Here is a 23786-nt window from a genome sequence, read left to right on the forward strand (position 1 = left end):
CAGGCTTTGCCCTGTCTATACAGATAGTGACAGGTACTCACCAACCCCATAGTCCTTGGAGCATTCACTACACTGTCCAGCCCCTTATCCACTGAGCACTCACAGAATTACCAGGTCTGCTGTTCCCAAAGGAACAGAACACACCAGCTTGTTGGATTCAAACTCAGGCCCAGCACTTGGCTTAGTGCCACAGCACTGAGATATATTTATAGTGAAAACAAGAGTACATTTATTATGAAAAAACAGATTCAAGTAATAGTGAGTAAGAATATTGGAATCAGATGGTTACATAAATAAAATCATAACATTCTTTCTAGAGAATAAACTTAACTAACAGGTTAACCTTCTATCTAAAGAATTTTATCTCACCTAAAGTTCTCTTTAGCTTTTTCAACCAAGCCTGGTTAAGACCCCCTTTTTCATGAAGCAAAACCACTGTCCCTTTTACTTCCTCAGTTTAAGGGTGCCCAGGTGTCTTCTCTGCCCCCAAATATAGTCAAAGAAACCTTTGAAATGTACCTCAAGATAAGGTTCTCTTTCTCCTGCTGTTTTTCTCTTCCTGCTAGTTTGTTTCTGAAGTCCCCACAACCCTTCATTGATATTCAGCTTGAGACAATACTCAGTTTACACGTAAACAGATCGATGGATATACATCTCTTGTCTGACAGGAAACCTGTGTTTCACCTTTGCTGGTGAGCAATCTCCCAGACAAAGACTTTAAGAATGTATTTTCAGTGTATATACCTAACTCCTTACACAGTATCTGTACAATACTTGATGACCAGTATGACATGGGCTTTCATTTGAGAACTCACATGACACTCTTTGGTGAAACTAGAATGTACAACGTGAACTAGACTATATATGAAGGCCAAAGCTAAAGTGGGTTCAGAAAAGAATTAGATGAGTTCATGGATGATCAGTCCATCAATGGCTATCAGCCAACATGCTCAGGGATGCAACTGCGAATCCCTAGCCTCTGACTGCTAGAAGCTGGGTCTGGCCAACAGGGGACGGATCACTCAATAACCGCTCTGTTCTGTTCGCTCACTCTGAAGCACATGGCACCAGCCATTGTCAGCAGACAGGATACTGTGCTAGATGGACCATTGGGCTGACCTAGTATGGTCATTCTTATGTTCCTGCCAGTCCCAAGAGATCTCTGTAACCCCTCTGCACCTTCTTGCCAATTGGCATTAAGAGGGTCTTGGGTCACAGGAGAGATGACTATGGTAACGCCTTTGAAGGGGTGTAGTGAACTAGGCTTCCTCATGCTCCCCTGAGTCAGTGCACTTCTATGGGATCTGTACTAAAAATATGACATAGCCCTAAATGTATAAATACGTTTTTCTTCTTTAGTAGGCTTTAATATTTTCTAATACAGCCCTGCAGTGCAGTCTACTTGTGTTCTGCATTTGGGGGCCTTTGTCTTCATTCAGAAATCTTATTCTATAGCACTTGCTTCTGATTCCCATTTTGACTGCATTAGAAGCTCCATTTGAGTAATGATACGTTCTTATATTTTTTACACAAAAATATATTTTGTCCAGTTCAGACTAATGTATGTTGCCCCGACAGGCTGATTCACTGCTGTGAGACCATTTATAGTTCTAATATGCAGCCAGGTATTTTAGAAAAGAGGTTCTGAAATAGACTAATGCATATGCCATAAGGTGGACTGTGGTGATTAATGTGAATGGCAGACTATTCTGAAAACAGTTTTCTGAAAACTGCAGCTAAACCTCGAGCTCTGTGGCTAAATACAGATGCACTTTGTGTTTCATACCCTCTAAATTTTTTGACTGATGACCTCCAGCCTTCAATGAAGAATGCGCAAAAAAAAAATGACCAGGAAAGGCAAATCTGTAAAGAAAGGTGTCACGGAGTCCCCGGGCGATGCTCTGGAACTGCTCCCCATGAAGCCAGTCAGGACTCTGAGGCAGTCGCCTTCCTGTGAGCAGCCTGTCTGCAGGGCAAACAGCTCACACAGCTTCCACCTTCCTGGGTCTGACCTCGGAGCATTCAGCCTCCTCTGCCCCTCCGTGTGCTTCCCACAGCGAGTCCGCTCAGGCGGCGCTCCTGGGGAAGCCAGAGGGTCCTGCACCCCAACTTTGCAGTCAGACGTGACTCTCAGCCAGCCAGTAAAACAGAGGTTTATTAGATGACAGGAACATGGTCTAAAACACAGCTTGTAGGTGCAGAGAACGGGACCCCTCAGCTGGGTCCATTTTGGGGGGCAGTGAGCCAGACAACCACGTCTGCCCTTCACTCCATGTCCCAGCCAGCCCCAAACTGAAACTCCCTCCAGCCCCTCCTCCCCTGGGCTTTGTTCCTTTCCCGGGCCAGGAGGTCACCTGATTCCTTTGTTCTCCAACCCTTTAGCTCTCACCTTGCAGGGGGGAAGGGCCCAGACCCTCAGTTGCCAGGAAACAGGGTGTTGGCCATCCTCTGTGTCCAGACTCCTGCACACACATGCCCTGTAGGGCTCTGCAATGATCATACACCCTTATCCCACCACCTAGATACTTAAGAACTGCATAGGGGAAACTGAGGCACCCCCACAATATTCAGAGGAAACGTTAAGAACAGTCCCACTTCGTCACAAAAGGGAATGTTGCCTAAGAGACCAGAGGACTAGGAATCTGGGTAGAAGTGAATGAATCCTGAATTGAAGGTGTATGATTCATGTTGGCTGCACAAGCCAGACCTTTCAGGGACTGGCAATGGGCCAAAATCTGCAGGTGCACTTGACAATTCAGACACCCCAGAACAACTCCCTACCTTTCTTCCAGCTATCCCTCTTTCCGCAGCTCCTTGACATCCCTGTCCTCTCACTGGATCCAAATGTTCCTATCTCCAAGTTTTTCCAGAGGGTGCATTTTTGTCAAATTTGTAGTGAAAGTGTTCTTAAAATGAACATGTGCTGGGTCATCATCCAAGACTGCTATCACATGAAATATATGCAGAATGCGGGTAAAACAGCAGGAGACATACAGTTCTCCCCCAAGGAGTTCAGTCACAAATTTAATTAACGCATAATTTTTTTAACTAGCATCATCAGCATGGAAGTATGTCCTCTGGAACAATGGCCAAAGCATGAAGAGGTATATGAATCTTTAGCGCATCTGGCACATAAATATCTTGTGATGCCAGCTACTGCCATGCGAATGCCTGTTCTCACTTTCAGGTGACATTGTAATTAAGAAGCGGGCAGCATTGTCTTCCATAAATGTAAAAAAACTTGTTTCTCTTAGCGATTGGCTGAACAAGAAGTAGGACTTAGTGGACTTGTAGGCTCTGAAGTTTTACAATGGTTTGTTTTTGAGTGTAGTTATGTAACAAAAAACCCTACATGTGTGACTTTCATGATAAAGAGATTGCACTACAGTACTTGTATGAGGTGAATTGAAAAGTACAATTTCTTTTGTTTATCATTTTTATAGTGCAAATATTTGTAATAAAAAATAATATAAAGTGAGCACCGTACACTTTGTATTCTGTGTTGTAATTGAAATCAATATATTTGAAAATGTCGAAAAATATCCAAAAATACTGAATAAATTTCCGTTGGTATTCTATTGCTTAACGGTGCAATTAATTACAATTAATTTGTTTAACCGTGATTAATTTTTTTGAGTTAATTGCGTGAGTTAACTGTGATTAATTGACAGCCCTAATTGATATCAAAGCTGAGACACCCACCTCGTTATTCTTTTTTACAGAGCAGGTCTGTCATCTGCGGACTCTTCATTGAAACTACTGGACACCCACAGACCTTGTAGTGCTGTCCAGTTCACAGACGAACCACATGGCCTGTGCTAGTGTCACAACACTGGGACTACATAAAATCCTGGCTTGGACTCAGCAGTCATGGAAGGGACTATGGCTTACACTAATTAGCAACAGCCACAGATACAAATTTGAGGTGGGTAGAGCACATGAGGAAATACTGCTACTGTATAAGGCACTCTTTAGACCTTGGGTAACATTTCTAAAGCACCTCAGTCCCATTTTAAAAAGTGACTTAGGCTCCCAAGTCATTCAGGAGCTTTGGAAAATTTTCTGCCTCGTCTAGAATGCTGTGGCCAAAATTTTCCAAACATTTAGAAAGCTCTGGCTGAAAATTGTGGCCTGTTTACTGGCCACTGTATCACCAGGAATAGAGCATTTTACAGAGATTGTGTGCGGAACAGGAGCAGCCACAGACAGAAATCACATTCAGTTTATTTAGGATGAAAAGTTAAAGGCATCAGCTTTATTTTAGTTGTAAAGGAGGAGCCTTTGAAGTGGCTTTTTTTGTTTTTCAAAAAAAAAAAAAGATTATGAACTGGTGAAGGGTGCAAAATCTATAGGAAATGATCTAATAGTTAAGAAACTGAGCTGCAAGACTGTTGGTGCCTTGTAGCATGACAAACCCACAGTCATGGCCCTGGAGCACTGTGTACATCTGGTTTGCTAAATAATGGACCTGACATCAGTTCCTGATGTCTCTTGTTTAGTAGCCTTAGTTCATTAAAAAATATTCCCACACTCTGGATGGGCATTTTTGGAACTTGGGATGAAAACAAATGAATTAAAACAGAACAAAACCAGGGCCTAATTAGGCTTTACCTTGCCCCTTGTGATGTCATTTCCAACTCATAATGGTTGCATTTTATATCCGATATGCACAGCGGTGAAAGTAATTTAAAGGACTTACCGGTACGCCAGAGTCCTGAGCAGGGGCGGGACCTTGACCCGAAGGGGCTGGGCCTTTAAAGCCCCAGGCCCTTTAAATCAAGATTTAAAGGGCCAGGGGCTCCAGCTGCAGTAGAGGCGGCTGGGAGCCCCAGCCCTTTAAATCACCAATGGAGCTACCAGCTGTGGAGATAGCTGGGAGCCCCGGGGCTCCATCGGCGATTTAAAGGGCCCGGGGCTCCGGCTGCCACTACTGTCCTGGGCCCTTTAAATAGTTGCCCGAGCCCCGGGGGGCTCCTGGGGGCTTCCGGCTGCTGCTGCTACCCTGGGGCTCTGGCAGCAGGGCTTGGGTGTCAATTTAAAGGGCCCAGGGCTCTGGCTGCCGCTACCCCACTGCCTGAGCCCCACTGCCAAAGCCCCAGGGTAACAGTGGCGGCTGAGGGCTCCAGCAGTGATTTAAAGGGCCAGGGCTCCTGTCTGCCACTACCTGCTGCAGAGCCCCGGGCCCTTTAAATTGCTGATGGAGCCCCAGTGGCTCCGGAAGCAGGGCTCTGGTGGCAATTTAAAGGGCCTGGGGCTCCAGCCGCTGCCAGGAGCCCCAGGCCCTTTAAATCGCTGCCTGGGGAAGCTGGTCCAGTATGGTGCACTCGCTCTTGCCGGTATGCCGTATTGGACCATACCAGCTTATTTTCACCTCTGGCTATGCACTAGTGTAAGCAAACTACACCATGTACAAGGAAGTGGAGAACCAAACTTGTATAAATATAGAGCTCCACTCACAGAGTCTACATGTGACTATTTAGTGGTGTTGCGTGTCGTATCATTTAGACTGACACTAGCCCATTAGTTAAATGTCACATTGGTAGCAGTGAATATTTCTACATTTTATTTTAAATGTGTGAATGATTTAGACATTGTTCGCCTGTCATTTTTTTTCTGGAGGATTACCTTTGTTTTCCATATAACAAAAACAAAACATCCAACCCATTGTTTTCATCAATAGACTAACATAAATAACTAGAATTATTCATTCAGGAAGCATAATAAAACTGGGACAGCACTTGAGGCATTAATAATTTATCTTATGGGATTTTCTACTTTTTTGCATGCTCCTGGATGAATAAATGGATTTTTTTACTTCATTTTACTATAAGAAAGTTGGTAATGCTGAGAACTGGAGACTTGACTTAAATGTGGTTATGGTATGTAAAGAAAAGATAGCTCTCTCTTTGTACTAAGCTAAGTTCTCCATCTCATTCCCTTAGTGCAGGGAATCTGTATAAGCAAAATATAAGTGATTTCTATTCTATGTTTTGCAAAACCTCAGTATGCAGCTCCATCATCAACCATGTGCTTGATGGGACACTCAGTCTAACTGGCCCAGAAACTGAGACGTCTGTTTTTAAAATTTTTTTTTCCTACACAGCCTTTTGTTTTAACACATTTCTGCTAAAAGAGGGGATACAAAAACACTCCTGCTATAGTTAGGAGGGTGTGTTTGCAATGGAGTATTAGCCCTTTTGCTATTCCTAACCTCAGCCAGTGTCTTATGTAGACTTTTTAAAATGATCAGAAAACAATGTAACCGCTCTTCACTAGCTAATCTACAAATGTCACGGCTATGGGCTCAACCTGCAAATGTAACATTGGCATTACCAAGTAATCAATTACTGTCTCATAGGTTTGGCTCTTTGTCTACCAAGTTCGAGCTAACACAAAATACAGTTCAGTACAGACTTCTTAGTGGATGTAAAGTAACTCATATTTCACTTGCTGAATATGGTACCAAGTTATCTGATGTGTGCACTTGCTTAGTCAGGTTATGAGCCCACTCCCTGTGGAAATATTCCTATTCACTTCAGTGGGAGTTGAGTAGGGCTCATGACATTTATGATGATGCCTGATTCTTAGCAATACTGAATATGTGTCGGAATGAAGGTACAACCTGCCTGGGCTAATAGTAGGATCACACCAAAGGCCACTGAAGAGTATATAGTACTTTTGTGATGAGAGAGAGAGAGAGCGAGCGATTCCCACTGTGAGACCTCAGTGAAAGGACTAATGCTTGGAGCAATAACTGATCAAGTTCGTGTATCTTCTTACAGTAACATTCAGATACATTTGGTGTGTTGTGGGTAGAGAGACCTGAGCAGTGAATTTGAATCTGGATGTGGCTCTCTGCTTGGGTCTGGGATTTTAAATCAAAAATCTGTTCATGGAAAAGTTGTGAATAAGAATAATGGCTAATTTGTTAAATAAGTCATTTGCTGCAGATAATATCCAGCTCTTGCATACAGTCTCAAGTAGTTGAAGGATATTTGATTGCTCTATTTATCCTTTGTTTGATGCTTTTCACATGAGAATCACTTTTTAATGAGATCTTCCACATTATTCCTATGAATGTGATTTAAAAAAAAAAAAAAGAAGCAACCTCCTGGAGATCTAAAATGTTGGACCACTTCTATTGGTCCTGTTATATCTTTCTGTACACACACACACACACACTAGTCCAATACGCTCAAAGAATGTGTGTGTATATACACACTTGCCAATATTCGAACCCATTTGACTGTGCACATTTGATGTTTAATAATATTGCATATTGTACCAGGACATATAGAGCTGAAGACGTAGGAATATTATCTTTAGTTATTTTGCTAATTTTATTATCCCACAATTGCTTCAATCATGTGTCTGTTATCTGCTATTTTCTTTGAGTAATTCCAACATAAAATATCTCTTTAACCTAATCTGTGCAGATGTACTAGGGTATAATTGATTCAATACATAACATTAAACTGCATCAGTTTAAAGCTCATAGCTCTGGTATCCACATAATTTCTCTCATAATATTTGATACATCTATCAGCTGAGAATCCAGGTATTTTTCCCCATCTTTAACACCTGGATACTGTTCCCATTTCTAACTGATTTCCAACAGGGCTGTATTGGGTCCTAGAAAGTAGGTTCTGAGTCAAAGCCCATGGAGGTCAGCTGTGAAGTAGACCTACTAAGGCAGCTATCTCAATTTTTTCCAACAATTCATTAATTTTCTAGGCCGTTGTACTGGGCGTGTGAACTCATGCACCAAGATTTTGTACATCCATGGATGGAGGTTTGGTTGCTGCCAAGTCATCTTTTCTTGACCCTCAAGTCTGGCCTCTTTTAAATCCCTTTCTGTATTACTTTGTGCAAAACTATTAGCTGCCCATTCAACTATTTTACAGAATTAACCCATAGTTGTATATGGACTCAAGTCTTTTTTGAGGTTGCAGTTTTTCTTTTATGGTGTCAACATTTCATATTTCATAGGTTATATTATAATGAAATTCTCTTCTCTTTAGCTAATAGCTATTCACAAGATTTAAAGAAATAGTCTCCTTCATGTACAGCATTAATATAAATAGTGATATATTCCCCTTAGGATATCCTATCTTGCAACTGCAAAGAATTTATCTGGGTCATATTAAATGCTATTGAACTCTAATTTAAAAATTGGCAGTTTAAACATTCTTTTGTTTAGACCAGTATATAGTTTTCATATAACTTTTGTTACAAAAACATTGAACATTTTCTTCTCCTATTTGCAGGGAAGGTTTTTGGCCTGCCCACTGGCAGTGTCTGAAAACAATAAATACATTGTGGTGTTGAAATCAGGCCCTGCATCTGACTGGGATGGCAATTTAAAATCAGCTTTTAAAAATCTGGTGTTTTGCCTGTTTAAATGAACAAGAGTTAAAGGCCTCGTGTATAATTGCTGTTCAGGTGCAAATGCAAAACTCCACTATTCCCAAATCTGACCAATAAGTCGCACTAGATATTTTTATGTAGAGGTTCCTTATTTCTTAAAAGGACTTCACTGAAATTCAGTCTGTTGTGTCTACCTCATTCCCTTTAGTCCATCAAACTTGTAACTGCCAGAGATAAAACTGACCTAAAATGAATGCAAATGCTTGCTGATTTTGAGTTCTCTTCAGCCGATATATAGACCTTCCGAACTGCTTGAGTCCCATGATGATGGATGCACAGCAGGATGGCTGCCTAAGGCCCCTAAAATGACAGCACATCTATGTGTGAGATGTAAATGAGCTGTGTGGGGGTTGAACGACTCACCTCAACAAGTTTCTCCTTTCCCAGGCCTCTGTGAACCTTTCCCATTGACCCCTCACCAAGGATGCACAACCCGCAGGAGCTGGTACAGCCGAGGGCTGTAAAAGTAGCACCTCCCAGAGATTGCCCAGTCCAAGGTGAGACGTATGTCCTGGACAGTCTATTTAAAAACAGTTACATCATTTCCTGGTTCTGGGAGTAGGGAACTTTTCCCAGGCTACCTCAAGACACTAGTACAATGGATGGAAGGGTTCCCATTGCTGTTTTATTCAGGCAACCTCTGACAACCATAAGGAACAGTTCCCTTGTCCCCATCACAATTATCCTGAGGTAAAGCAGTGCCGTGAAATCTTTGGCTGAATGACCCTTCTCTTCTCTGCAGCCAAATAGCGCTAAATGTGTCACCCTTACCGTGAGTAGTCCTTCACTCCTCAACTTCTTCCATTTATTATGATCGGAGGAGTAAGATGCTACTCACAACAGCAGTAAGGATGGCAAAACCTTCCTCTTCCTAGGTAAAGGAAAGGCTTTGTTAAAGCGTGTCACATGTGTTTCATGAGGACAGCATGACAATCTAGAACATGAAAGTATCCTTTCTCAACCTGTCAGTAACACAAGCACATGGGAGATTTTGACCAGGAAACTTCAATTTCAGGTCTGTGATCCCTTGAAAATTCCTTCCTGTTGGCCTGACATTTATGCAGCCAGGGAAGACCACCTGAAGGATAGTGGAACTATGTTGTAGGATTAGCTGAATATGCTTCACAGCTGGAGAGTGGTAGCCGACCATCCTTATAAAGCTCATATTGGGTTTGCAGCAGTATTGCCAAGCCTAGATGCTCAAAAATCGTGACGCAGATTCCCCAACATTAATAAGATTGGCTTAAAATATCACCATTAAAAAAAATCATCATGTTTTTCAACTGCCTTTTGATTTTTCTCACTTTTAGGGGGCAATCCCTCACCCCCAATCTGTGTGTGATCATTTCAGGGTCAAAAGCCCTCTGCTTCCTTTGTGCACGCTCAGCTGCGCTCATTTCAAATGGAAGATTCTTTTCATTCACCTGCTAATAAAAATGACTGTTTACTTCTGTGAATCTCTCCCCCTCCATGTGATATGAGCAGCATCGCCAATCCTAGAGATATTTTCAGAGTTAACAAGTAATGAGGGGTTCCCCTCCCCTTGGCGAGGGAAGGAAATCACGGGTCCCTGAATCAGGCATTTGTATAGTTATGATTCAGAGGAACACGGCCTTCTAAGGTTCTATCGTGTGTAACTGAAGCAGAAAACACAAGCTGGTTTTTGTTGTTCTGTCATTTTTACATAGTATTTATACTTCTAACATCTCTTACAAAAGGCTTGAGCTCCACATAGAGAGTGATCGATTTCCCCCCGCCTTCTCCCTCATCCACTGCCACCACCAGCTCTCTGAGAAGTGAGGAGAGATGATTAAAGTCAAAAACTTAGAAGTAATGGCTTTGATATTTAATATCATATTAAATTATGCCCCATTTCTGAGCAACTGGTATGACTGACACAAGACCCATCTGAGCAGAGCAGCTTTCCTTCCTACTAAAGGCTGCTGTGCAGAAATAGCGTATCTGTTTAAAGAAAAACAAACAGCTCTTAATATGAGACCCTGAGGAAATATTTCCAGGCAGTATGTACAAGGGTGTGCTGGGCAACAAAAATCTGTGGGTGGGAACGTCTTCCCCAGACTGGCATGTAGAGTGGTCTGTCTGCTCATGGATCTTCCCCTCCTCAAACCTTGTGGAGGGAACATGGTGGGACATGGATCAGTGTGGGGGTAGGAGACAGAGGTCAGGAGAGCAAGAAGAGATTCATGTTATTCCCCTTCTGGCCTTGCAGAAATTAGGTGGAAAAGATCATCTAGCCTGGGGCTGTACTGTGTCAGAAATTAGATGAAATTCAACAGGACAGAATGCAAGGTCGTGCACATAGGGTCTAATAATGATGAATTCTGCTATAAGCTGGGAGCTCATCAGTTAGAAGAGACAGAGGAGGAGAGAAGCATGCCTGTGGGGATTGATCACAGGATGGCTATGACCAACAATGTGTGCTATGAAAAAGGCAAATGCGATCCTAGGGTGTGTCAGGTGAGGCACTTCCAGTAGAGAGAGAGAAGCATTAATGCCTTTGTACAAAGCACTGGTAAGGGCTCATCTGGAAAACTGTGTACAGTTCTGGTAATCCATGTTCAGGAAAGAAGAAATTAAACTGGAAGGGATGCAGCAAAGAGCTACTGGGATGATCAGGGGAATGGAGAGGAAACTGGAAGAGCTTGGCTTGTTTAGCCTAGCAAAAAAAGGCTAAGTGAGGGATGATTGCTCTCTATAACTACATTAGGGGGGTGAAAAGCTATTTAAGCTAAAAGACAATGTTGGTACAAAAACAGATGGCACAAGTATAAACTGGTTAGGAACAAATTCAGGCTCGAAATTAAAAGACGGTTTCTAATCATCAGAGGGATGAGGTTCTGGAACAACCTTCCAGTAAGAGTTGTGGGGGCAAACAACTTACTTAGTTTGAAGAGAGAGCTGGACACATTTATGCATGTCATTGTATGATGGGGTTGCTTGTGATGGTTAGGGGCAGGGCTCAGCAGCCCAGGGGCTCCCTTCTGGTTTATGTCTTATGTTCCTAAAAGCTCATGTTTGAGCTTCAGCCAGCCACCTGCAAGGGACAGAAAGATTCCTTCCTCCCCCTCGCTCCCCCAGTGTATTCTGTTTTGTTTTGGTTTATCTCCTCTGTCTGAAGCAGCAGGGATGGCCATGGCTGGAGATGGGACACTGGGCAGGGTGTGCCAGGGCTCGGAGGTGGCACTGAGCATTTTCTCTCTCAGGTGCGTGGCTGGCTGGTCCTTGCTCAGGGTCGAACTGATCACTATGTATCGGGCTGTGAAGGAATTTTCCCCCAGGTCAGTGACCTTGGAGGTTTTTCACCTTCCTCTTCAGCATGTGGCTGCGGGTCACTTGCCAGGATTATCTGGCTATTATCTGGCTATTTCTCAATCATTTCCCTGCCCTGGCAGGGGCCTTGGGCTCTGGTGCACCTTGGTCCATCCTATTCCCAGCCTGCAGCCTAATCTCCTGTGGGCTGGAATACTGTGGGCTCATTTCGGTTGTTGGGTTTAGTGCACTCATACTGGTGGCCTTTGCTGTACAGGAGGCCAGACTGGGTGATCTGCTGGTCCCTTCTGGCTTTAAACCCTATGACGCTGTCTCTGTGGTGGATGGAGCTCTCTCCCAGCACTCACTGGTAATATGACTTGCTAGCAGGGAGCAGAGCCAGTGCAGAGGCACAGGGCCTCTGCGTAGTTGGTTCTAGTTTCCTGCAGCTCCCTGGGGATCTACCAGGCTTGGAGGCAGGGCCTGTGGTATATTCTGTGAGTGGGCAAACCCCAGCTCTGCAACAGAATGATCAGGAAAGGACTGCATCCAGGGTTTCACGGTGGGAGGCCATGAAAACAGCAGTAACCAGGTTTAATCAAAAATAGTACATTCTGAATTTTTTTTATTGACATTTCAGAGAAAATTTGCAACATGTATAGATTAGTCCATTGTATAATTACGTATACAGCCAGATCTTCAGCTAGTGTGCATTGGCACACCCCCACTGATGCGAAAGAAGCTCTGCTGATTTAAACCATCTGAAGGTCTGGTCCATTGGATAGAGTCAACATTAATTTTATATTCATAGACATTTAAAGCCAGAAGGGACCACTATAGTCAGCTACTCTGACTTCCTGCACAAAGTAGGCCATAAAACATCATTCAGATAAATAGTCTTTCATATTCAAGGTATCCCAAAGCATAAATCAATCCCTACCTTCCACCTGCCTCAAACAAGACTCCATCCCAATGACTTAAGTGGCAAAGTATTTGGCATACGCTGCCCTGATTTGGGCCCTGTTCTTAGGACAGGAAATACCATCTTATTTCATGTCTTGTCTATGCACACTTTTCACTGATTTAACTGAATTGATTTAGAGAGCAGTGTAATTAAATCTGTGAAATCCCCTTATGTGGACATGCTTAAACTGGTTTAAAAGTGCTTTAAATAGATTTTGGCTTCAGCTGGTAAGGAACTATAAGGCTCTTAAGTTAGTGAGGGTTTACATGAGAGGGCTGCATCAATTTAACCAAGTCAGTTTCTAAATCAGTGTAGCTAAACTGGTGAAATTTTTGTGTGGACAAGACCTACAGTGGGCAAATGCTGCCTTGTGTGAGTTGTTGCCCAAACTTTTGGCCCAGAGAGGAGTCCTGCCATATGACCAAATCTAACATTGACATGTATCTTGTATCTAATTCTGATGGGACAGAGCCGGAGCGAGTAAACTGAATACAGGACTGAGAACAGTAGAGGCAGCTTAGAGGGGAGTCAGGTGGAGAAGAGAGGAAATGAACAATATTTTCATTATGTCTGTACTCCGTAGTAATGAACAATACAGGACTGCTCCTTTTCCAGATGGCAAGTGCTTTCTCAGCTATTCACTTGCATTATGTGACCAAGCTGAGTTTCTAAAGTCAAGTTGGCTTAGGCTATTTCCTATCTGAGTGCCGAACGTGTAGCTCTATATGTCATATACACACCCTGGCACACACAGGTGGTATAATCTACTAGTTTGTGGATGTGGCTCTGCCCCTGGTCTCTGAATGTATGCTGCCTTGGGCCAGAGATGCTACAGGAGCATCATGGCTGGCCAACCCTTTGAGGCAAGCTGGGCCCTGCCTTGCCCATGATGGAGCAGCTATCCCTCAGTCTCACTAGTGAGCTGGCAGTAGAGGAGCTAATTAGTGACCCCAATTAGCTAATTAGTGATGGGGCTTAATTAGAAAGACTGGTCCCAGCTGTGGTGAAGTTGGGAGAGCGCTGAGCGTCAGTAGAGCTGGGAACTTAGGAGAGGAGGGAGGAGCCTGGGGAAAGGAACAAGGGGTGTTTCCCGCTGGGAGGAGCCTGAGGAAGCCAATTTGAGGCACCCACAGGGAACAGAGTAGGACCCTTAAGTAAGGGCCTGCAGCAGGAGACTAGACCCACAGGGAGCAGCGTATGCACCCTTGGGAGCCCTGAGGTAGTGCCCACAGGGAGAGATCCCCAGAGGTAAACTGCTGGAGTCCCAGGCAAAGGGAAGCAGCAGGGAACTCCTGCTGGGGAAGAAGTGGTTTCAGGGAATCTCTGCAGGGGCAGGAAGCAGAGGATTTCAGTCAAGCCTGAGAGGGGCAGATGTGTCATGAGTTTGGACGTTGTTTGTGAACATTGAGTTGGCCCTTTTGTCATCCTAGAAGGGGCGTGAACTATCATGTGACTTGGCTAGAGGGCTGAGCCAGAGAAGACCTAGAGAAAGGGTTGGGAGAAGATGCTGGCTTGGACTGGCTATTGCTGGGCCAAGAAAGTGGCAACTGGAAGTGTGTGTGTGTGAGGTGAAGTCCCATGCAATGCTGTATCCAGGCATGAGGGAGCGCCCTAGGGACAAGGATGTGTGCTTACAGGGAGATAGTGTGCTGGTCCTTTTGGAAAAAAGCTTGTTATTGGTCTCAGTGTATGATGAGTCCACTCAGTGAAGACATCTGACATAAAAATAATTTGTAAAATTAAAGAAAAACCCAATTGAAAACACATTTAAGTCTGAGATTCTTAAAGTGTCATTAGAGACATACCTTCAAGTTGTATTTTTAATTTTGTTTAAATTAGTTATATCTTCTGTCAGAGTCTGCCAGTCCGTAGAGAACTATCTTTCCCGCAGGCTAGGATCTCATTAAAAAGTATCTTTTATTCTGTAAGAGACAAGTGAGGATTTTATAATGAAAAATTAATAAAATAAAGTGCAAAGTGCATAAGCAAAACACAAAACCTCATTATATATTTTAAAAAAATTGCATTCTGCATTGCTAAGTGCAGGATCAGCATTTCCAAAGGATCTAAAAACTTGTCTGTGTGTCCCAGCGACTAGGTATGAGAACTGCATTCTCTGAAATGTCACGTTAATTAACAACTTTCTTCCAGTAACTAACAGGATAATCGTCGTACAGTATTTTTTAATGAACACGCGTTGTCTAGAAAAACTACACTAAATGTGAAGTAGGAGATTTTAGTGATACAAAGGTTATTAAAGGTATTAAATTAAAGTTATTAAATTCCAAAAACTTGCCTCTTCCAGCAAAATGCAATTTTGAGAGAGAGAATTTGTCAGGAAGATATTGAGATCTGTGAGCTTATAAAATTCTGCATTTGTAGAAAATTTGGATTTACTGTGAATTTATCTAGTGTACATGTATCTTGAGTTACTCTTGCTTAATTTTAGCATTAGGGAAGATGTTTTCCAACAGCAGTAGCTTGTGGGTTTTTTGTTTGTTTTTTTTTTAAGTAGCTGTGCGAAGGGTTTGGACATGGTGGTGTTTATTTTTTTACTCGTAATCTTGTTATTTGTGATGGGATCCACTTGCTTGTAAATCAAGTGGATCCTACTGATGGATGCAATACAGTTGCCAAAAATGATTGACAGAAAGAAAATACAGAGAGTAAAATGTGAATTGCCAGAATAATGTCTCCATCTACATCTAGATGGACCTAGCAACAACAGAGATCTTTCTTGTAGCTGTTGAGCAGTAAGGCAGAAGTTCCTTTCTCCTGGAGGTAAAGCTACTCAACAGCATTATATTTCCTGCTTGCAAGCTTAAGAAAATACTGTCAACTTGAATTGTTCTGAAATGTTCTAATTTAAAACAGTTCCATTTGTTGATTGTTCACCTTTTAGATTGTGTGTCCTGAATTTTTAACCTTCCCAGACCCAACAAAACAGCTCTTTTAATGATATTTATCAAGAGACCTTTTCAGCAAAAGAGAAGTTGACTAAGGCCCAAATCCCTGCATTTTGATCGGTGTGGACAGACTGCTGCACCCACACAGATCTCATGCAGGATCGAGGCCTCACTAGTTATATATTGGCCTCTAAAACCTTATGCACATATGTAGTCCAGGGAAGTATGAGCTTGGGCACAAGGAACTGGATTGGGATTCTGAAGATCTGGTTCAATTCCTGGCTCTGGCAGAGAGTTCCAATGTCTTCCAAACCAAGTCACTTAATGTCTCTGTGCCTCAGATTCTCATTTGTAAAACGGGGATAAAACTGCTTCCTTTCTTCCATCCCTTGTCTATTTAGATTACAGAGTCTTCAGGGCAGGGACTGACTTACTGTGTGGTGCAGTGCCCTGGTCATAGTGCCTTTGCCTGCTTGCATAATAGAAATGATCACAAGGTAATTGAAGTCAGATGGAGGATTGGGGACATTAATGGAAATCTTCAGATGAAAATCACATTAAAAACGGTCCTCTTGTCATCCACATGCGCCAGTGAGTTCTGTAGTATGGGGACAGTTCAGCAGAGCACTATTATCCACTCTGTTGAGGAACAGAGTGGAAAAACATGTTAAACAAAATGGAACAGAAACCAAGCCAAATTCCCAATGATCTGTTCTTTTGCTGCTCAGTAGTTAGCTATATTTTATTGCTGAGCATCAGTCTAAAACTTTCAGGGAGTTTTTGGTGGAGTGTGCTGGAAATGCAGATTCGATGTGGCTCTTGTGGCCTCTTCAGAAGAAACATCTGGTACAGCTCTGATATGCACTTGTTTGCAAAGAAAAATATCCCAAAATGCAGGTGCTCATATTGCTGCGGTGAGAAGCTGCAGGAAGACGGAATCTTTTCCCATCCCACCATTTTTCCATGCATGAATCTTCATTCAAGTGCTAGCTATTTCAGTGTCAATTCTGGGACAATAATTCAGACGCCTAATTTTTCATTTCAGATGATAAAGGTAGGTATGCTTCAATCAGCTGATTATGAGCCAGTACTACTTATTTCTCACACAAGGTAATAACAAACACTCCTTCCCCACTCAGATTAGGGCCTTGTCTATATGGGAAAGTTGTACCAGTTTAGCCTAAAGTGTGAATGTAAACTGAATTGGATTCAGTCACCCGGTTTAACTAAACTGCAATAAGCCACTCTTAAACTGAAGTAAGTGTTCTCCACACAGGAGTCTGCACTGGTTTAACAACCAATTTACATTAAAACTGGTGCAAACTGCCCATGTAGACAAGTCCTAAGTAAACAAACCCACTTCCCTGTGGTGCTTTTTCAAAGCAGAGTTAAACACTGATCATTTTGTCATACCCTCCCACTCCTCTACTTTGTGGCATAATCTTCCTCATCATCCTGCCTTGTGTGGTCTAGATGGGGGAGAAACTGCACCGCCAATGCTAAAACTGTAGAGAGAAATTTTAGAAGATTTAGAGCCTGATCCTCAGGTGGTGTAACTTGGCATTGATATCAGTGGAGCTATGCTGATTTACACCAGCTGATGAACTGGTCCTCTATATCTGGATTAATTTGTGGGAGAGATTCCATGGTATATTCCTCTTTGTAAACCTTATTTTCCATCAGTCTGTTAGTCAGTGGCTTGGCATGTAGTGACCATTTAAAGTTATTTAACTAAGTAAATAGGTAGGACCTGATTCACTACTTCATTACTCCAGGTTTATGTTGGTGTAACTCCACTGATTTAAATTTAACAGCTACCATTCTCCCCCCCACACCCCCAACTTTCATCCTTGCAAATGCAGACCAGGATCTGAAAGCCAATCTCTGTTCTTTCTGGCTCATGGATGATTTCACTAATAAAGATCCTGCTAGCTAAAATCCACCCATTGTTATGCCTGTGAATTTGCAATTACACCTACAAAGTTTGGCTCTGCAACTGGAACTTATTCAATAATCCTGTTGATGATGTGTGAACTGGATAGAATCCAGCTCTGTCTCCCATAGCTATTTTGGCTTGGCCAGGCTAATAGGAGGTGAAGGTAGTAAAAACTTACTTTTGTCACTGAATTAATCTGCTATAATGCTGAATACATGCACAGATGCATTCAGATCTTTGGAATAGAGTGGCTAATTTTTTACATGGTCATAACAGCCTTTCTTTTTTCCAAACAAGATTAGAAGAATAAGGAAAATGGTGACATTTGTATTGCCATAACACTACTCCAAGAGGCCTCAGTGGAGATCAAGTCTTCATTGTGTATAAACACAAAAGTCCTTGCCGTGAAGAGCCTGCAGTCTAAGTAGGAAAGACAGACCAAGGAGAAATATAAAGCAGAGAGAGACGGAGTGACTTGTTCACGATCACGCAGTAGGTCAATAGAAGAGCAGTGAACCCCAGACCAGTGCCCTATTCAATGGACCATATGGCAAGGGAGTTGTAAAGAGCTCCTTACATACATGTATACCGCTTCAGCTATATTCCAGAGGTTTCTAATATCCAAATCTCCTCAGAAGCCCGTAGTTGGGAAAGTGCTACCTCACTTAGCAACTTTGTAATAAGACAGTATTTTCTGCTGCAGTGGTTAAAAATCTGAACGCATTATGCAGTTACTAAATATGATGGTAAAGTGTCATGTGGCTGGGCTTACAACATTCTAATGTTGCTAGAAAACACGGTGGTGCTGGAACCAGTCAGAATGCATTCCCAGCAGGAATTAGCTCATGTTAGAAGCTACTTGATACATTCCCATTTGTATGCTGATTGCTGTTTTCTCATTTCTGTTGCATTCATTCTGTTCCTCATGGGTTAGAGTAGGTGTTTCAAATAATAGCTGTGTTCTGAATTGTGTTCAATGTTTTATCAAAGACGTTGTGAAAGCAAGGGTGACTTTTTGTAAGCGAGGTCTCCTTCCTGATAATTGGCCGGACACCTGTTGATCTGCATGGCCCTGGACTCAACAAGTATAATTTCTGTCAATTACCAGGCAGTAGAACATACAACTGTGATTTAATTAGGGAATGAGGGAACACAACACACTGAGTTTCTGAATTCTGCATTGCAGTTGTGATATTCAAAAGGCATTTGTGTCGCTTGCCCCATAATGCAATGTGGTCCTGGAAGGGGTCAGGTTCTCAGTGCTGGCTGAGGCAGATGATTGTGGCTTGTTAAAAGCCATTGGCAAGGCATTCCCTCATTCGGTGAGTTTTATGATTAATAACTCATTGATAGAGAGTAGGGTGCCAACCAAGATTAAATCTACCTAAGGGATATGTCCCCTCTTATTTGTCTCCTTCCAAAGGTAACAATCCCAATCTTTTCAATCTCTCTTTATATGAGAGTTTTCCAGGCCTTCGCTCAATCCCATCACTCTTCTCTGAACTCCCTCTAGTTCTGCAATATCCTTTTGGACATGCTATTGCCAGGACTGTATGCAGCATTCAAGATGCGACCACACCAGTGACTTACAAAAACGTATTATATTTTTCAGTATTATTCACCATCCCCATTCCTTACGCATCCTAACATGTTTAGCTTTTTCCTGAATGCAGCTGCACATTGGCCAGAGTTCTCCATTGAACTGTCTACAGTGATTCCCTGGTCCCTTTCCTGGGTTGATGCAGTTAATTGACAACCCCTGTAAAATGCGCTGGTAATTTAATGTTTCCCCTCCAGTGCACATTTGTTAGCATTAAATTGCTTTTGCCATTTTGAGGCCTAGTCACTTAGCTTGTGCAGATCTCTCATTGACCGTCTCCAACCTTCCTTCTGTGGGGAAAGTGTTTGAGAAAGCTGGTAGCTGGTGTGGGAGAGGGATGGGCATCCGGACAGCATGGGATCTCATTAACATCTTCCAGTCTAAAAGCTTAAAATCTGTTTTTACCACTATTTATAGGCAACTAGTGGGCTTGTTATGAAAATTCTCATCCTACAGCATTTCTCTTCAGGTTGGTGAATGCTTCTATGTTTTGTGAAGGTTAGTGCTTCAGAGACTGAGCTGCTCAGTAGGGGATATGTAAATGTCTTCTTATTCCCCTAATTTATGATCTGTGTAACACTTTCAAGATGAGCCTGAACAGGAGACAAGCACAAATCTGCGTCATTCATGATCCGAATCAAAGGGCTGTATCATGTCCTTGATCCTTGCAAAATCTCGCCTCATGTAACTTCCTGGATGCTACATTCGCTCACGTGTTTTGGGAGTATACCTGTATCAAGAATTTCTGGTATGAGGTGGGTCAAAGGACCAGTCTGATATTGGATGCTCAGCTTAAATTCCTCCTTGGATATATTCCTGATACCTAAAGGTTTACCTACTAACAAGGTGGCCTGGTTCCAACATGCAGCTTCAGTCACTAAAAATTTTAATCCTGCAAAAATGGAAAAATTGATCTGCAATGAACATTGATGCCTGGCTCAGTGATGTGGCTGCCCTTACAGCTAGTGAACAACTGGCTTTCTGCGGAAGGGGAATGCCTGAAAAATTCAAAGCCATTTGGACTGAATTGTTAAAGGCCTCTGAATTAATGTAGATCCTGGAGATAGATATGGTGCTTCCCTTCCCCTCCCTTTATCCTCACCCTCTTTACTTACTTTGTGTATTATGATGAGTCTGGTATTTTGTTATGTTTGGAAAAATTAATAAAAATGTACAAGTTCAAAAAAGGGGGAAAAAGCTGGCCCTAGTGTCTTCATGGAGCCAGATTAAATTCAGTAGGACTATCCACAGGTGTAACCCACACACCTTCTGGGTGTGGTGTTCTGTCCCATCTAGTGGCACTGAGACCACTTGAGTGAGAGAGAGATTAGATTAATGAGTCTGTTCTACAGCCTTAGCTAAGAGCCATATGGCTTTTAGCTCATGCAGTAGAGGCTCTAGAGGCCCCAGGTTCAATCCCACCCACCGACGACCAGGGTCTGTCGGCGTTACACAGGCACAGGAGTCTGGCAGGATCAAGGTTTATGATACAGTTTATAATGACGTGCTCACATACTATTATTTTTGCAGGACTCTTCCCACACTTAGTGCACAGGCAGGCCAATGCACCGTAAATGAGTCCTGGTCCCTATGCAGGCAGCAAAATGTGGCCCTGCAGGTAGGATAGCATTGTGTTGTATTCTGCTCTAAACGGATTCTTACGCTGCCCTCAGTACCGTAGTATCTGACTGCCTTCCACTACTGCATTAAGCCACGTGACTAGCATCTCTCATGGGTGGTTTGTTTTTTCTCTCCACCTCTTCCCAGGGAGAAAATTGTGTGTGCAGGGGAGTGGAGTGAATTAGGCAGAGGTGCACTCTTTGAACAGTCAGGATAAACAGAATATATTTTAAAATGGTGATGTATTTGATTTAAAAATAGGTACTCTGGACCAGCTATGTAGCTCCTTGTGGTCAGTGCAGCTATGCTGATTGACAGCAGCTAAAGTTATGGCCCTTAAAGCAGAAATGCAGGTTTCCATAAAGCAGAAACATGGGTACATGTGTTCTGTCTGATAGGTAGATAGCAGTGGTGTAGTGCACACTCTTCTTTGCTTGCTTTAATATGTTATTTGGGTTGGGATTTTCAGAGGTGCCCAAGGTTGACAGGCACCCAAAACCCACTGGAAGTCACTGGGCATGGCGTGTCTCACATTCCTTTGATGATCCCAGCCTTAAAAATGAAATGCTGTCCCCCAGCCTCATGCACTTCCCATTGTCCAGCCTGCTCAGTGAATGAAGCAGGTGTTCTGCAGAATGTAAGACTGTCTCATGATGCACACGCACGGGGGAGCACCATGTGCCTCCATTACCATATCTCACATTCTTCTTTTGTGCAACTCTGATTTTAGCTCAGACATTTTCACAATTTCCTCATCCTCTGTGATACCTGCTTGAGCTTCGAGGCATATGTGTAGCTACAAGGCAGCTTTAAAATTGCAGCAGTACAAAGTAGGGACTCAATGGTGCACAAGTCGTACTACATTTCCGTAGGCAGCATTTTTCACAGTCTACTTAATGGAGTCGTACTTGTGCGCATAGTTTGGATATAAATCTCTGTACTTTGTCCCTCTTGACTTCTCCCATGTAGCTGGTCTCTGCAGTTTGTTGGCATTCCAATCATGTCACCATGTCTGAGTAACATTAGTTGAACACAAATTATGCTTTAAGAGACCATCTTGTGAGAGAGTGAGCAGTATCTGGTTCTGGAACACTCACACTAAAGCTGACATGACATGAGAGAGAAATGAGATGTAACACACCAGTTTATTTTGCAGAGGTGCAGTCAACCAGCACCCTATTTGCTTTGTAGTTCCCTAAGCATGAGTGAGAGAGAGACACACACAATAGACATTCATTTGAATGGTGCTAAGATACTGCAGTGAAAATATAAGTTTGAAACATACTTTTGTTAGACTTTAGTTGGGGGAAGGGAGGCTAAAAGCTACTCAACTAAATTCCTAGTTAGTGCTAACTAAATAAAAAGCACCTGATTTTAGAGGGGCAATATGTCCAGTGCGTCAGGCACAACACTGGGACTCTGGGGACTTGGGCTCTCCCACTGACCTTCTGGATGAATTTGGGAAGTTATGTCACTACTCCATGCCTCCGTTTCCCCTCCTTTGTTTGCTTGCACATTTAGACTGTAAGCTCTTGGGGGCAGGGCAGGGACTCTCTCACAGTGTGTCTGTACAGCGCCTAGCACAATGGGACCTGGGCTGGGGCTCAAGGCGCAACTGTATTTCAAACAAACAATAATTATTTTCAAAGTTGCAGAGCATCGTTAGTTCCCACTGACTTTAACGGAAGCTGTAAGTACCCGCCATCTCTGAAAATCAGGCTGTCTTTTGTTAGGTGTCTAACTGTGGACCTAAGCATAACTTTTGGCACCCAGGTTTAAAATCTAAGCCACCATCCTCAGCCTGCATCTCACCAGTGTGAGGGAGACAGCATAAACCATGTTGCTCACAACGCTTCCCCCTCCAAGCCGTGAGTCCCAGTGTGAGCTGCCTGGGTTACACAGTCTGCACCACCAGTTCCCAGCCACTCCTGCAACCCCTAGAACTCTCCAGAACGCTGCTCCTTGACTCGGTGTTCTTCCAGCCGCTGTGTCTGTGCCTCGCACTTCATCTCTGCCAGGGCTTCGGTTACCCTCTCTCGATCCCTCTGCAGTTCCGGGGAGCCCCATGAAATGTTTGCGCTTTCAGTGCTCCTAGGCCACTGGGCTTCCTTCACTGCTGCTGCGTTGAGCTGCTGGTCTACAATGCTGAGTTAGGCTCTGTTGGGCGGTTTGTTTTATACCCTGGACTTTAGTTTGATATAGTATCCAGTTTTTGCCTGAAAGCCTCTCAGTGCTTCAAGGCTCTCTCTCGGGTTTCTTTAGCACTTCGGCTCATCTGTCTTGGCTTTATTACTATCCACCAGTGTGGTAGATCAATAGATGCTATATAAGTCACTAGGCCTGGCTCCTGAATGGGGGTGCAGAGCGGGGGATGGTGCCAGGCACCCTCACAGCCCCTGTGCTTCCCTGAGTATAGGGACTCCTTCCTCTCTCCCCAAACCACCCCAAAAGGGCAGAATTGGGGCAGGGAGGCGGAAGGGCAATAATCTGCCTCTGGCCTCCCCTCACTTGCATCAATCAGGCTGGCTAATTGCATAGGGGTGGTATGATGCCTTCTCCCAACATGTGGTGCAGCATGCACATTCCCTTGGTGGGGGCAGGGGCGCTGTAAGGAGACACAGTCTTCCCCCCCCTCCCCCCACAGCTTCTGGGGCAGCGCCCCAACACAGTCCCATCTGGCCCTCAGTATCTTGTTTGTATTCTGGCAGCACTTCCAGCAAGACGTAGAAAAGAGGATCAGTACTGCAGCGATCAGCTAGTCCCACTATCCCTAGTGGAGCTATGAATAAATACCACCCAGCAGTTGGATACAATAAGCCCTGTTGTTTTTTTTTTAATTTTCCTTTTATAGTACAGAAGATGAGGAGAGAGTGCTGCTTATAGAAACAGCTAAGAGATAACTCAGCTTTTGTAGGCATAAAGCTCTCTCCTTTTCCAGCATTCACAAAGCATGGGAATCCTGCTCCTCATTTTATTTTGTGCACTTTAACATTCTCCAGCCACCAGTCATGGCATGGACTCGATCGTCACATTTGCTTATATATCAGGCCGCTCGCAACCCTT

The sequence above is a fragment of the Chelonia mydas genome, chromosome 5 (assembly GCF_015237465.2).
Source record: "Chelonia mydas isolate rCheMyd1 chromosome 5, rCheMyd1.pri.v2, whole genome shotgun sequence".
Classification (NCBI taxonomy): Eukaryota; Metazoa; Chordata; order Testudines; family Cheloniidae; genus Chelonia; species Chelonia mydas.